Source organism: Ochotona curzoniae, unplaced genomic scaffold (assembly GCF_017591425.1).
Source record: "Ochotona curzoniae isolate NIBS_2020 unplaced genomic scaffold, NIBS_Ocur_1.0 patch16, whole genome shotgun sequence".
Lineage (NCBI taxonomy): Eukaryota > Metazoa > Chordata > Mammalia > Lagomorpha > Ochotonidae > Ochotona > Ochotona curzoniae.
Window position 1 is genome coordinate 194,486 of NW_024466706.1, and position 11,699 is coordinate 206,184.

At 50.2% G+C, this 11,699-nt stretch overlaps 1 protein-coding gene across 1 annotated transcript in view; it reads right to left on the minus strand.

Moving 5' to 3' along the window:
• LOC121166522 (A disintegrin and metalloproteinase with thrombospondin motifs 2-like) overlaps positions 1-8,397 on the minus strand; it is a 29,323-nt gene extending 20,926 nt beyond the window's left edge. Inside the window, exons 1-2 of the mRNA XM_040995689.1 lie at positions 8,311-8,397; positions 4,665-4,748 (exon numbers count right to left, since the gene is read on the minus strand). The gene's annotated coding sequence lies outside the window, so the exon portion shown is untranslated. The remainder of the gene's footprint in view (positions 1-4,664; positions 4,749-8,310) is intronic.
• Positions 8,398-11,699: the final 3,302 nt, after the last annotated feature.

Sequence of the window (11,699 nt, forward strand, 5' to 3'; positions counted from 1 at the left end):
TGTGATGACTTCCCCTTTTCATGTAGAGCTTGTCGGCTTCTCTCTGCCACCTCTGAGCTATCTCTTTGTCGCTCTCGTGCTCTTGCTCTTTAGGGCCACTGTTAAGTAAGACAGTGATAAACGGAGGGTAAGCACAGGGGTATGACAACATCTGAGCTGGTGCAGGCAGCTCCTGAGGGGCTAAGGGTGGCTAGCACTCAGCCGGGACACGCTGTCAGAAGGCTGCTTTGTGACCTGGGAGAGGCAACACACAGCTACTGTGAGATGCCACCACCCGGCAGAGCGGCGCAGAGTTTGTTTGCAATTTCCCATCTCCTGTTTCCAGCCTTCAGTTGACCACGCATGATTGCATCCTTGGAAAGCAAATCCAGCACGTGAGAGAAGTGTCGCCTTGCTCTCATCACGCCTGCCTTCTGAAGTGGCAGCCTGTGAGAGGTGCCTGCTGGGCTGGCGCATCGGGCCAGCAGCCATCCCTGCCCCAAGGGCATCTGACTCCAGGCTGCCCACTTGACTTCAGCAGTGTGTGCCTCTGGATTCCACCTGCTCTCAGCTTCACTGACTTGGGGCAGAGGGGGTGATCAGGGGTGAGCCCCAAGCCACTCCAGGTGTTCACAGTCCAGCAGCCCTTTCCCGGAGGGAGCCTTGGGCACCCACCATGCAGTAAACAGTGGGAGGTAGGCAGCTCCACACTCTGGGATCCGTTTCCTGAGTGCCTGAGGATCTCTAAGTCCTGGGGTTGGGGTGGGGCAGACATGAACACAGCAGAAGCTCCCAGAACCCAGCCCTAGCATGGCGACCCCAGAGGGCCCAGCAGTCTGCAGTGCAGGAGCATCCCTGTGGACTGACCCTCCCCCCACCGCCTTCTCCGCCACAGCCACTGTGTCTGGGGTCACAAGAACAGCCAGCTTCCCAGCAGGCTTTGTGGGGCCCTCCAAGGGGGGCCCAGGGACACAGGTTTGTTCCCTCTCCCTGCTCTGCACCAATGTGGACTTCGCTGGTACCCCAGTGACTCTGCCACCCAAAACTCTTGTCTAGAAGTCACATCTCTCATTTCCTGGCTTTACTGCCAGGCTAGCTAGGTGCCCAGGATCCTGCCAGGTGCAGGAGGGCCTCCCTCAGGGGGTCCTTGTTAACCGCACCAGGGGCCTGGCTGGCGGGCACTGCTCAATACCTGCTCAGCCCAAGACTGGCTACAAGGCTGTTTGGGGCTCCCAATCCACTCCCCTTAGAGTCACTGACCCCTTGCTTTTGGGTCGGGAGAGACTCCAAAGAACTCTCTGCAGAGCTGCAGGAATCAGGGCTAGAGTGACTCCAGTGGGCCCAGGTGGCAAAGTGGTTCCTGTCTAGCTTTAAGGCCCCAGTGGTCCTGGCCATGACTTGCACCCTCACTCCCATATTCTGGGTGAGGTCCCCTGGCCACACGGTGCACCAAGGTCGACAGGGCTTTCCTCCTTGCTGGCTTCTCTCAATTGGCTGAACTATTACCTCCTGAAGAGTAAAGGGCCAATTTGGGCCTGGGTCTGTCTCTCAGGCCTGCTCCACCCTTGCATTCATTTTAGCCCCTCTTCATCCATCCATCCCACAAATAGTGAGCAATCCCTCAGGGCACAGAGGCTGCAGTAGCGAATGAAGCCACCACTGTCTGTGCCTGCTCACAGAAGAAATGAATGAATGAAGAAATAAATAGATGCACATTCTGCAGCCAGGCAGGGAAAAAGATGTACAAGGTTTAGGGCCCAGCAGGTAGCAGGGGGATGGAGGAGCGGGTCTCTAGGGAAAGGAACTAACTCCAGGAGTGGCAGTCGCTAACTCCATGTGCCATCCATGGGCTCTGGTGTTGCGAGTGCATGCCTTCTTTCAACTCTACAGTCACCAGAGGCTCCAGGGGCTGCAAGCATCCAACTTTTGAGAAGAAGATTTGTGACTACTGAGGCCACTGCAATAACTCACCCAGAGCCGCACAGCTGGGCAGAGGAATCCCCTGGAACTACACAGCATCCGGGGTGGACGGAGCTCCACAAGGCCACCAGGTGGTGCTGTCTGCACAAAAATGACACCACTGGCAGCTTGACTTGGCCAGGGGCACTTCCCATTGCTGGGGCTGGATTTGCAGCTGCCATGGGACACCTGTGCTCCAGGACCTTGTTCTTCACGAGCCAGTTCCAATGGGCAGCCCGAGGCAAGGAATCCCCAGAATGGCAGCCAGCCCTGGTTGGCTGGATGTCCGTGAGTCCCCCACACCACACTCCTGCTGCACCAGGGTCATGGCAGGTGACAGATGAGGCTCACCTGGGCAGTAACAGGGCCCTGTCATTGGAGGTCTGGTCCAAGGTGTTCATCTGCTCTGTATTCCTGCAAATGTGAGCTCTATATCCTGCACAACTCATCTGAAAAATGGGCACAGCCCAGTGCTGAGCCTAGAGCATGTGGCTGTCCCTTGCATGCCATGTGATGGTGATGAAGACACAGATGACCCTGATCCCACCGACAGCTCTCGGGATGTCCCTGGCTCAGAATGTGGCTCCCATGTCAGGCCAGCCTTCACTCAGGCAGGAACAGAACGGCACCTGATTACCACAGAGAGCCTCCTCTCGGGCTCAGCACTGCTGACATGGGGGCAGGCCATTCTCTGGGCTGGGGAGCAACCTCCTTGGTCTCCAGGTGCTGGCAGCCAGCCAGCAGGACCCCTGAGAGGTCAAATGTGCCCTAGGAGGGCTTGGGGTGGGAGGCACATCGGGGCAGGGCAGGAGGAGGTGAGGGGTGGGGAGGCAGGTGCAACAAAGCAGCTCCTCCATCGTGCCATCTTGGGCAGGCGGCTGCCTCTGGAGCCTATATTCTTGCTGCCCGGGGAGGAGGGATGAGAGTTATGACCCAGAAGCTTCTCCTTCCAAGACCCCTGCAGGAGACCCCCGAAACCCAGCAGAGCATCAGACCCAGGAGAAGTCAGGGCACTTCCAAAGGTTCTTTCACAGGAGTGGAATGTAAGGTCAATTTGTTGCAGAACACATTGAAATCCATGCACAGAGGAATCTTCAAGGAGGTCATGGGAAGTGTGTATCACATGGAAACTATGTGTGGATTTCAACATGTTCTGCCCCCAACCAGACTCCTCTCTCTTCTTGTTGAGATTTATTTATTTAAAAGGCAGAATAACAGGAAGAGGGAGAAGAGACAGAGAGTTGTCTTCTACTGGTTCACTCCCCAAATGGCCAGGCTGGACCAGGCTAAGCGCAGTCCCTGCTGGCCACTGCCCAGGCCTGCCCTTCTCAGCATCCCAAGCCATTGTCCCCCTGGGTCCAGACCCAAAGCCACATACAGCTGGGAAAAAGGTCTCTAAGTCAAATGGCAGGAGGTAAGAGCTGGGGCAAGGCATGGCATATATACCCAACTCTTGGAAATATATTCAAATTAAGTGAAACCTACATATGAAAAAAGGATATGCAACTTATATTTACAGCAGCATAATCCACAATAGTGAAAACATGGAAACAACCCAAATGCCCATTGAAACAGGAATGGCTAAAGAAATTGTGGGTACAGCTACTCCGTGGAATATTACTTGGTTATTAAAAAGAAATTCTACCATTTGCAACAAAATGTCCCAGTTGAAGACCATTAGGCTCATTGAAATAAGCCAATCCCAAAACAACAGATACCATATGTTCTCTCTGAGATAACACAGGATTCATGCAAAATGCAAAACAAATAGATATTTAGGTGAACAAGTATATATGTGCATGTGTGTGTGTGTGTGTGTGCACGCGTGTGTGTATTCTCACGGCTGAATTGAATAATGGAGACTAGAATGCTGAGAAGTGAAGACAGCCTGCAGGAGGCATCTCTACTCCTGAGTAAAACGAGAACTCCCAGGTAAACAGCTAAATGTATATTGACAAATATACTTCAATACTACCTTTGCCTACACCCAAGCCCTGATACACATAAATAGCAAAATGCTAAGCATATAACTGTTACTAAAGGACTATACTACTGTAAATACAATGGGGAACAAGTGAGAAGGTAAAATAGGGAGGAAGAAAGGGGAGCGAAAGAGGGGACTCCCTATACTTACAAAACGCAATCATGGCAAATGATTTCACTGACCCTGGAGGGACAGCCTCTCTCAGGGCCAGCCAATGCCTAGACACAGCAAACAGTTTCAGCAAACTGGCCCATGCCAATCCAGATCCCCAGCCAGTCCTCAGGGGGACTCACATGCTGGGCCACTGTCCATCAGCAGCACTCAGGGGCACAGCCCTTCCTCCAACGCCCACTGAAATCCTGCAGGTGGGCCGCTGAGGCCTCAGGCCCCAAGGACTTTCCACAGCAGGTTCTTGTCCACCAGGCCGCCTCACCCAGGCCACCAGCTGTGCTGTGGCCCCTCAGGACACAGCACAGCCCTTCCTCCAGGGCCCACCAACAGCCTGCAGGTGGGCTACTGAAGCCTGGGGTACCCAGGACTTTGCACAGTAGGCGGTTCCTATCTGCTAGCCCGCCATGCTCTGGTGTCCTGGTGAGCACCAGCTTCAACATGGCCCCTCATGACACTGCATGCACATCCTTCCTCCAGCATTCATGTCCCCTAAGGGCGGTCGTGTCCGGACATGGCCTCAGCATCCCGAGAGGCAGAGGCTGTGGCATTCATGCTCCGGGTATTCACTCACCTTCCCATGGCTCAACAGGATGATCCGCACCAGCACCATGTTGATGTGGGCCCCCAAAGACTCATCGTGGTAGATTTCATTGACCTGAAAGACAAGCAGCTTGTGGTCAGCAGTACCCCCCGAGCACTGCCCTTCTGGGACCACCCCTTATATCTCCTTCCATACACCCCTCTCCTGCTTGCTGCCCTCGATGTCCCCAGAGTCACTCTCAGGCCCAGCCCCTGGAATTCTTCACCCGGAGCAAAAGCCTAGACAAGGAATCAATCCCTGTATTGGCTGTCTGAATTGCATCTTTCCTTCAAAACCTGGCAGCCCAGGTGGTGTGGCCCTACCCCCAGCAGACAACACTGCAATGCTACTATGGTGTCCCCACTTGGGTGGGGACAGAGCCTCTGCCAGGTCTCAGGGTCTCCTGAGTTACTAAGGACAGACATCCCAGGCAACACCATCACCCCTGGGTGTCTACGGTTGAGAGGGCTCCCAGAATCCAAATCCACCAACACTCACATTGCATATAAAATGTATGTGTTCTTTGCATGAAACCCACATACTTCATCTATTTTCTTTTTAAAGATTTATTTTTTTTTATTGGAAAGTCAGATATACAGACAGGAGGAGAGACAGAGAGGAAGATCTTCTGTCTGATGATTCACTCCCCAAGTGAGCGCAAAGGCCGATGCTATGCCAATCCGAAGCCAGGAGCCAGGAACTTCTTCCGGGTATCCCAAACAGGTGCAGTGTCCCAAGGCTTTGGGCCATCCTTGACTGCCTTCCCAGGACACAAGCAGAGAGCTGGATGGGAAGTGGAGCTGCCGGGATTAGAACTGGTGCCCATATGGGATCCCAGCTCATTCAAGGCTAGGACTTTAGCTGCTAGGCCACGCCGCCGGGACCCATCTATTTGTTTTAAAGATTTATTTATTTTTCTATGTGAGGCAGACTTAGAGAGAAGGAAAGACAGGGATCTCTCAACTGATGGTTGACTCCCTAAATGGCTGTAATGGCTGGAGCTGGGCTGGTCCACGCTGGCAGTCAGTAGCCCCTTATGGGTCTCCCAGGCAGGTGCAGGGGCAAAGGACTTGAACCATCCTCTGTTGCTTTCCCAGGTGCATTAACAGGAAGCTGGGTCAGAAGTGGAACAGCTAAACTGGAGTCCATACGGGATGCTGGCACTGCAGGCAGAGGCTTAACCTGACTTGCCATGGCACCAGTCCCCTCCTAAACTTTAAATCCAGTTCCAGAATGACTAGCAATACCTGCTACAATGGCCTGGGCAACCTGTAGGTAACTGCTGTGCTGTATTGTATCATCAAGGGAATGAGGACAAAGCAAAGGTCTGTACAAAATGTGCAGTTCAGAGGCAACTGTTCTGAACTCATTTTTTTTAGGGGCCAGTGCTGTGGCATAGTAAACCAAGCCTCTGCCTGTGGCACCGGCATCCTGTATTGACACCAGCTCCGCTTCCAATGCAGCTACCTGCTTATGGCCTGGGAAAGCAATAAAGGATGACCCAAGTCCGTGGGCCCCTGCATCCATATGGGAGACCCAGAAGACGCTCCTGCCTCCTAATCAGCTCAGCTCAGCTCTGGCCATTGCAGTCATGTAAAGAGTAAACCAGCAAATGGAATACCTCTCTCTGTCTGTCCTTCTTTCTATGTAATTCTGCTTTCCAAATAAAAATAAACTTTTAAAGAACTAAAATAAACTCATATTTCAAAAAGGATTCATTTTATCTATTTGAATGACAGAGTGACAGAGAGGAAAAAAAGAAAAAAAAAAAAGACGTCTCCATATACTGGTTTACACCCTAAATGGCCAAAGCCAGAAGCCTGGAACTTTTTTGGAACTCCCTATTGGGTGGCAGGAGTCCAGGCACTCAGGCTCTAAATGTCCCAGCTGCTCCACTTATGATCTAGCTTCCTGCTAATGGCTCCAGGAGAACCAACAGAGGATGACCCAAGTGCCTAGGCCCCAGCACCCATGGGGGTGGGTAGACCCAAAGAAAGCTCTTGGCTTCAGGCTAGCCCTGAGCTGGGTCTTGGGGACACTTGCGGGATAAACAGTGAAGAAAGAACAATCTCTCTCGCTCTCTCTCTCTCAGTTTGGAACTCTGGTTTTCCATCTTTGCTGAGTGGAACCCAAGCTGTGAGTGGTTCCAATGGAGCAGTGATGGCGTGGCAGCATTACTGAGGAGAAGGTGCAGGATGAGGGTGGGTGATTGGTAAGGATGGTGCTCGAGCCACAGCACCTAGGGGCCACTGTCATGGGGTCGTCTTTGCTATAGAGACCCCTAGATTTGCAAGAGGCTGGCAGCTTTGCTTTGGGCAGCTCTCCCAACGCGGGTCAGGTCTTGGGTCAGGCCAGGCTGGGCCAGTTCATAGCACCCACTAGGAGATGTGAGAACCACGATGGGGTACAGGACAGAATGAGTTGGGTCACAACACAAGCCAGTGCACATTCGTACCAGAACTAGGGGCAGGCCAGGTCAAGCCAGGCTACATGACAGGCCATGCCAGGGTGGCTGTAGCACCCACCACCATATGTAAGACCTCGGGTAGTGGAGGAATATCCCAGGAGGGGTACTGTAGGGGCTCCCCTGCTACACCAGTTTACAAAACTGCTGAGCAGGAGACCTAGGACATGGGGCTGACCAGACTTGGCGGGGTACAACACTTGTTGGCCTGCATTGAGCTGGGTTAGCAGGAGTCAGACTGGGTCAACTGGCTATATCCACTGGGGCATGCATGAACTAGAGTAAGTGCAGGCTGCTCAGGCTTTGCTGCAGCATCAGTTGGCATGCTGGGAATGGGAACAAATCCTGTGACTACACTACAGAACCACCTGGAAAGTATAAGATCTGGGACTGGAAGCAGGCCTAATTGGGACACTTGGATACCCTTCTATTGGGGTACACCTCGCACCAGTGAACATAAGAACCAGGGCTGAGGCAGGCCTTGCTGGACAGGTGGTTACACCCATCAGCATAAGTATGGGTGGGATATGGTACCGGTCAAGTGAACTAGGCTGCAGCTCGCACTCATGTATACAAAAGTCAAATGGGATGCGGGATAGACTAGACAGTCTGCTGCACATGCTGGCAAGCACAGGAACTAGGTTTGGGTGTGGGCCTGCTGGGCATTATTGGGGGTTGCTCTGACTAGGCTACAGTTCCCATTGATTTACATGAAGCACAAGCGTGTGGTGCACAGGGATGGGCTGGGCCACAGCATCCATTGATTTTTGTAAGAGATGGGGTGTGGACATAACTGACTCAGAAACTGCAACCACGGAGGGGTGGGAGGGAAGCGGTGCTGAGGTGGATGAACAACTGAGCCAGACTCCACACTGGCTGACACACAAGACTCGGGTCTGGGCTTACCACAGATAAGGTTTCTTTGGGGACTTCCTCCCCATACTCCCAGACTGGACCACTGGACTCAAAATACCAAGCACATGGAAGACCACAGCATCTGTGGTCTGACCGTGGAATGCATGTGTTAGAACTGGGGCCCCACACTTGCTAATGGCAGTGCAGTGGATGACATGCCTAGAAGCACACGATAGACATGACAGCTAACTGAAATCCTCAGAGGGACGTCAGGTACCATGGCAGAGGATGGAAGACAGAATAAATTGGACAACTAACCTGGCCAAGCTTTGACAGCAAGTATCCAGGCAAATTGAGTCTCTAAGGTGAACTATTTCAGCCAGTGGGCCCTGGAAGGATTTCCTCAACCTTGGCGCAATGAAGTCAACAACATGTCAGAAGTGTCAAAATCACGAGCAGTACCCTTGGAACATGCTCCAAATCAGGGACCCTGGGATGACATCAAGTGGCCGTCCTGCATTCCCAGGGTGCTGATGCAGTTGGGCTACTGGAAGTGGCCCTCCTCCCTTCCTTCCCATTTGACCCAGGTACAGGAAGAAAACAAAACAAGAAAAGAACAAAAGAAAGTGTGTGAGAGAGACAGTGAGAGAGAAAATGAGGGAAAGAAAGAAAGAAAAAAGTGTGAAAAAAAGAAACAAACAAGTATTTGGAAAAAATGGTCTCATCCACTTTCCCCTGTTCCTTTGTCCACACCACAATCAGCAGTCCACAGGTGTATACATCCTTCTCAACTATGTAAACATCAGCAAAATAAAATTAAAAAGGAAAGAACACACAGATCTAATGCATTGCTGGTGTTTCGAATGGATGAGTAAGGATTGGCAAGGATGTTGGAGGCTTAGGTTGGAGATGCATTCTCCAAAAGGTGGAAGATAATTAAGAAAGTATTAATAAGACTGGCATGGTAGCCTATTGGCTAAAGTCCTCGCCTTCAATGCACCAGGATCCTATATGGATGCCACTTCATATCCTTGCTGCTCCACTTCCCTTAAGCTCCCTGCAGTTGAAGATAGACAATTGTGGCCACCTGGGGAATGAACCAACAGATGGAAGATCTTTGTCCCTTCTTCTCTTTGTAAACTTGACTTTCCAATAAAAAGCAAACAGAAAATTTCTTTTTAAATTTGCTCTTTTTATTGTAATGTCAGATATACAGAGAAGAGAAGAGAAAGAGAAGATTTTCCATCCAATGATTCACTCCCCAGGTGACCACAACAACCGCCAGTGCTGTGCAAATCCAAAGCCAGGAACCAAGAACTTTCTCCAGGTCTCTTATGAGGGTGCAGGGTCCCAATGCTCTGGGCTGTACTCAACTGTTTTCCCAGGCCACCAGCAGGAAGCTGGATGAGAAGTGAGGCTGCTGGGATCAGAACCAGTGCCAATATGGGATCCCAGCATGTCCAAGGCAAGGACTTAACTGCCTTACCACTTCCTCTGGCCTAAAAATAAATAAATTAAAAAAAAAAAAAAGGCAAAAAATATACTCCAGGTAAATAGAAATTGAAAATGAGCAGGGATTAACCATGCTTATCATAAACAAAGTAAACTTTAAGACAAAAATGGTTAACGAGACCATGATCCTACACAATGATAATGAAATCAATTTCAAGGACAATATAACCACTGCAAACACATATACCCCTAATGCTAGAGCACCATTTGATAAATAGAAATTTAGTCGATCTAAAAGAAGACTTAAGATGTAATAATACCAGGTTAATTCAAACTCCACTTTCATCTATGAACAAATCAACAAGACAAAAAAGTCAACCAAAAAATAACAAACTCAATACACACAAGGACCAAGTGGAGCCTGCTCCTGTCAGCAGAGCCAGTAATTTGGACAGGGAGAGGGTCTGAGGATGAAGCACCAAGAGACCAGTCATGGTGGAAGTCTCTCCAAAGCCTCCCTTTTTCCTCCTTTCAGTATTCTTTCCCCCAAGTCCTTTAGCCAGACAACAGCATGCCAATGAGTCCCATTAGTCCAGGTGCTTTTAGCCACAAGCCCATTTCCTGTTACTGCTCAGCTTAACCAGTGCTAATTAACTCCTTCCCCACAACAGACCCAACACACTTGTACACTATTCCACCTCACACTTGTAGAATGCACATGCTTTTCATCAGCACATAGAACACTAAGACTGATTATACAGTAGGCCACAAAACAACTCTCAAAAACAATTTAAAAAGACTGGCTCCTATTTTGGGTCTGGCCAGGCTCAGCTTCTGCAGCAATTTGGAGAGTTAACAAGTAGATGGCATGGAAGATCTCTTCATCTTGGCCACACTCTCTGTCACTCTTTCTTTGAAATACATACAATTAATCATTTTTTAAAAAGTCACTTGAGGGCCCGGCGTGGTGGCGCAAGTGGTTAAGTCCTCACCTTGCACGCCCTGGATCCCATATGGGCGCCAGTTCTAATCCCGGCAGCCCCGCTTCCCTTCCAGCTCCCTGCCTGTGGCCTGGGAAAGCAGTCGAGGACGGCCCAAAGCTTTGGGACCCTGCACCCGCGTGGGAGACCCGGAAGAGGCTCCTGGCTTCGGCCGTTGCAGTCACTTGGGGAGTGAATCATCGGACGGAAGATCTTCCTCTCTGTCTCTCCTCTCTGTATATCCGCCTTTCCAATAAAAAATAATAAAAATAAATCTTAAAAAAAAAAGTCACTTGAATGAGACACAAAAGAGAAAACAACGGTTGCTACAGCAATAGAATCAGTCGGAACTATTTTGAACATATACCCACAAATCAGGAAATTTGAAAGAAACTGATAAATCTACAGGAACATGTAATTTACCAAAATTGAGTCACAAACACAAAACACTTGAACAAATAACTGGTAATGCAATAGCTCAGGACCAAATGCCTTCACTAATGACTTCTCCCAAACCTCCAAGAAACAGCTAATACCAGTTCTTGTCAAACTGTTTTGAATTACTCCAGTAGTATTTTGATAGGCCAACAGGCTCTTTCTTGGCTGAGAAAGAACTTGATGAGAACAATCCCAGTCACAGTAGCTGCAGAAATACACACAGGGGCAGGAGCAGTGAAGCAGGCTGATCCTCTGCTGCAGCACTGGCATCCCATATGGGCACTGGCTCATGTCCTGGCTGCTTCACTTCCCAACCCAGAGACTGGGAAAGCAGTGGAGAATGGCCCAAGTCCTTGGGAACCTGCACCCATGTGGGAGACGAGGAAGTTCCTAGCTCCCAGCTTCACAATGGCCCAGCTCTGCCCACTGCAGCCATTTGGAATGGAAATTCTATGTAACTCTGCGTTTCCAAGTAAAAATAATTTCTTTCAAAAATACATGCAAAAAATACATACATAGCATACACACCCCGGCACAAATTTAAGGAGGAAAAGAGATTTGCAATGAAAAGTAAGAAAACAGTGAAGAAAAACCTGAAGATACCCAACAACAAAATGAAAACAATGCGAAAGGAAGGAAGGAAGGAAGGAAGGAAGGGAGGGAGGGAGGGAGGGAGGGAGGGAGGGAGGGAGGGAGGGAAGGAAGGAAGGAAGGAAGGAAGGAAGGAAGAAAGAAAAAGAGAAAGAAAGAAGAAAACGCATGTATCATCACTCTGTCCCAGGGTCTGCACTGGCAGCAAGTCTGACTCAAGAGATGAAGCCAGCAAGCAAACAGTCA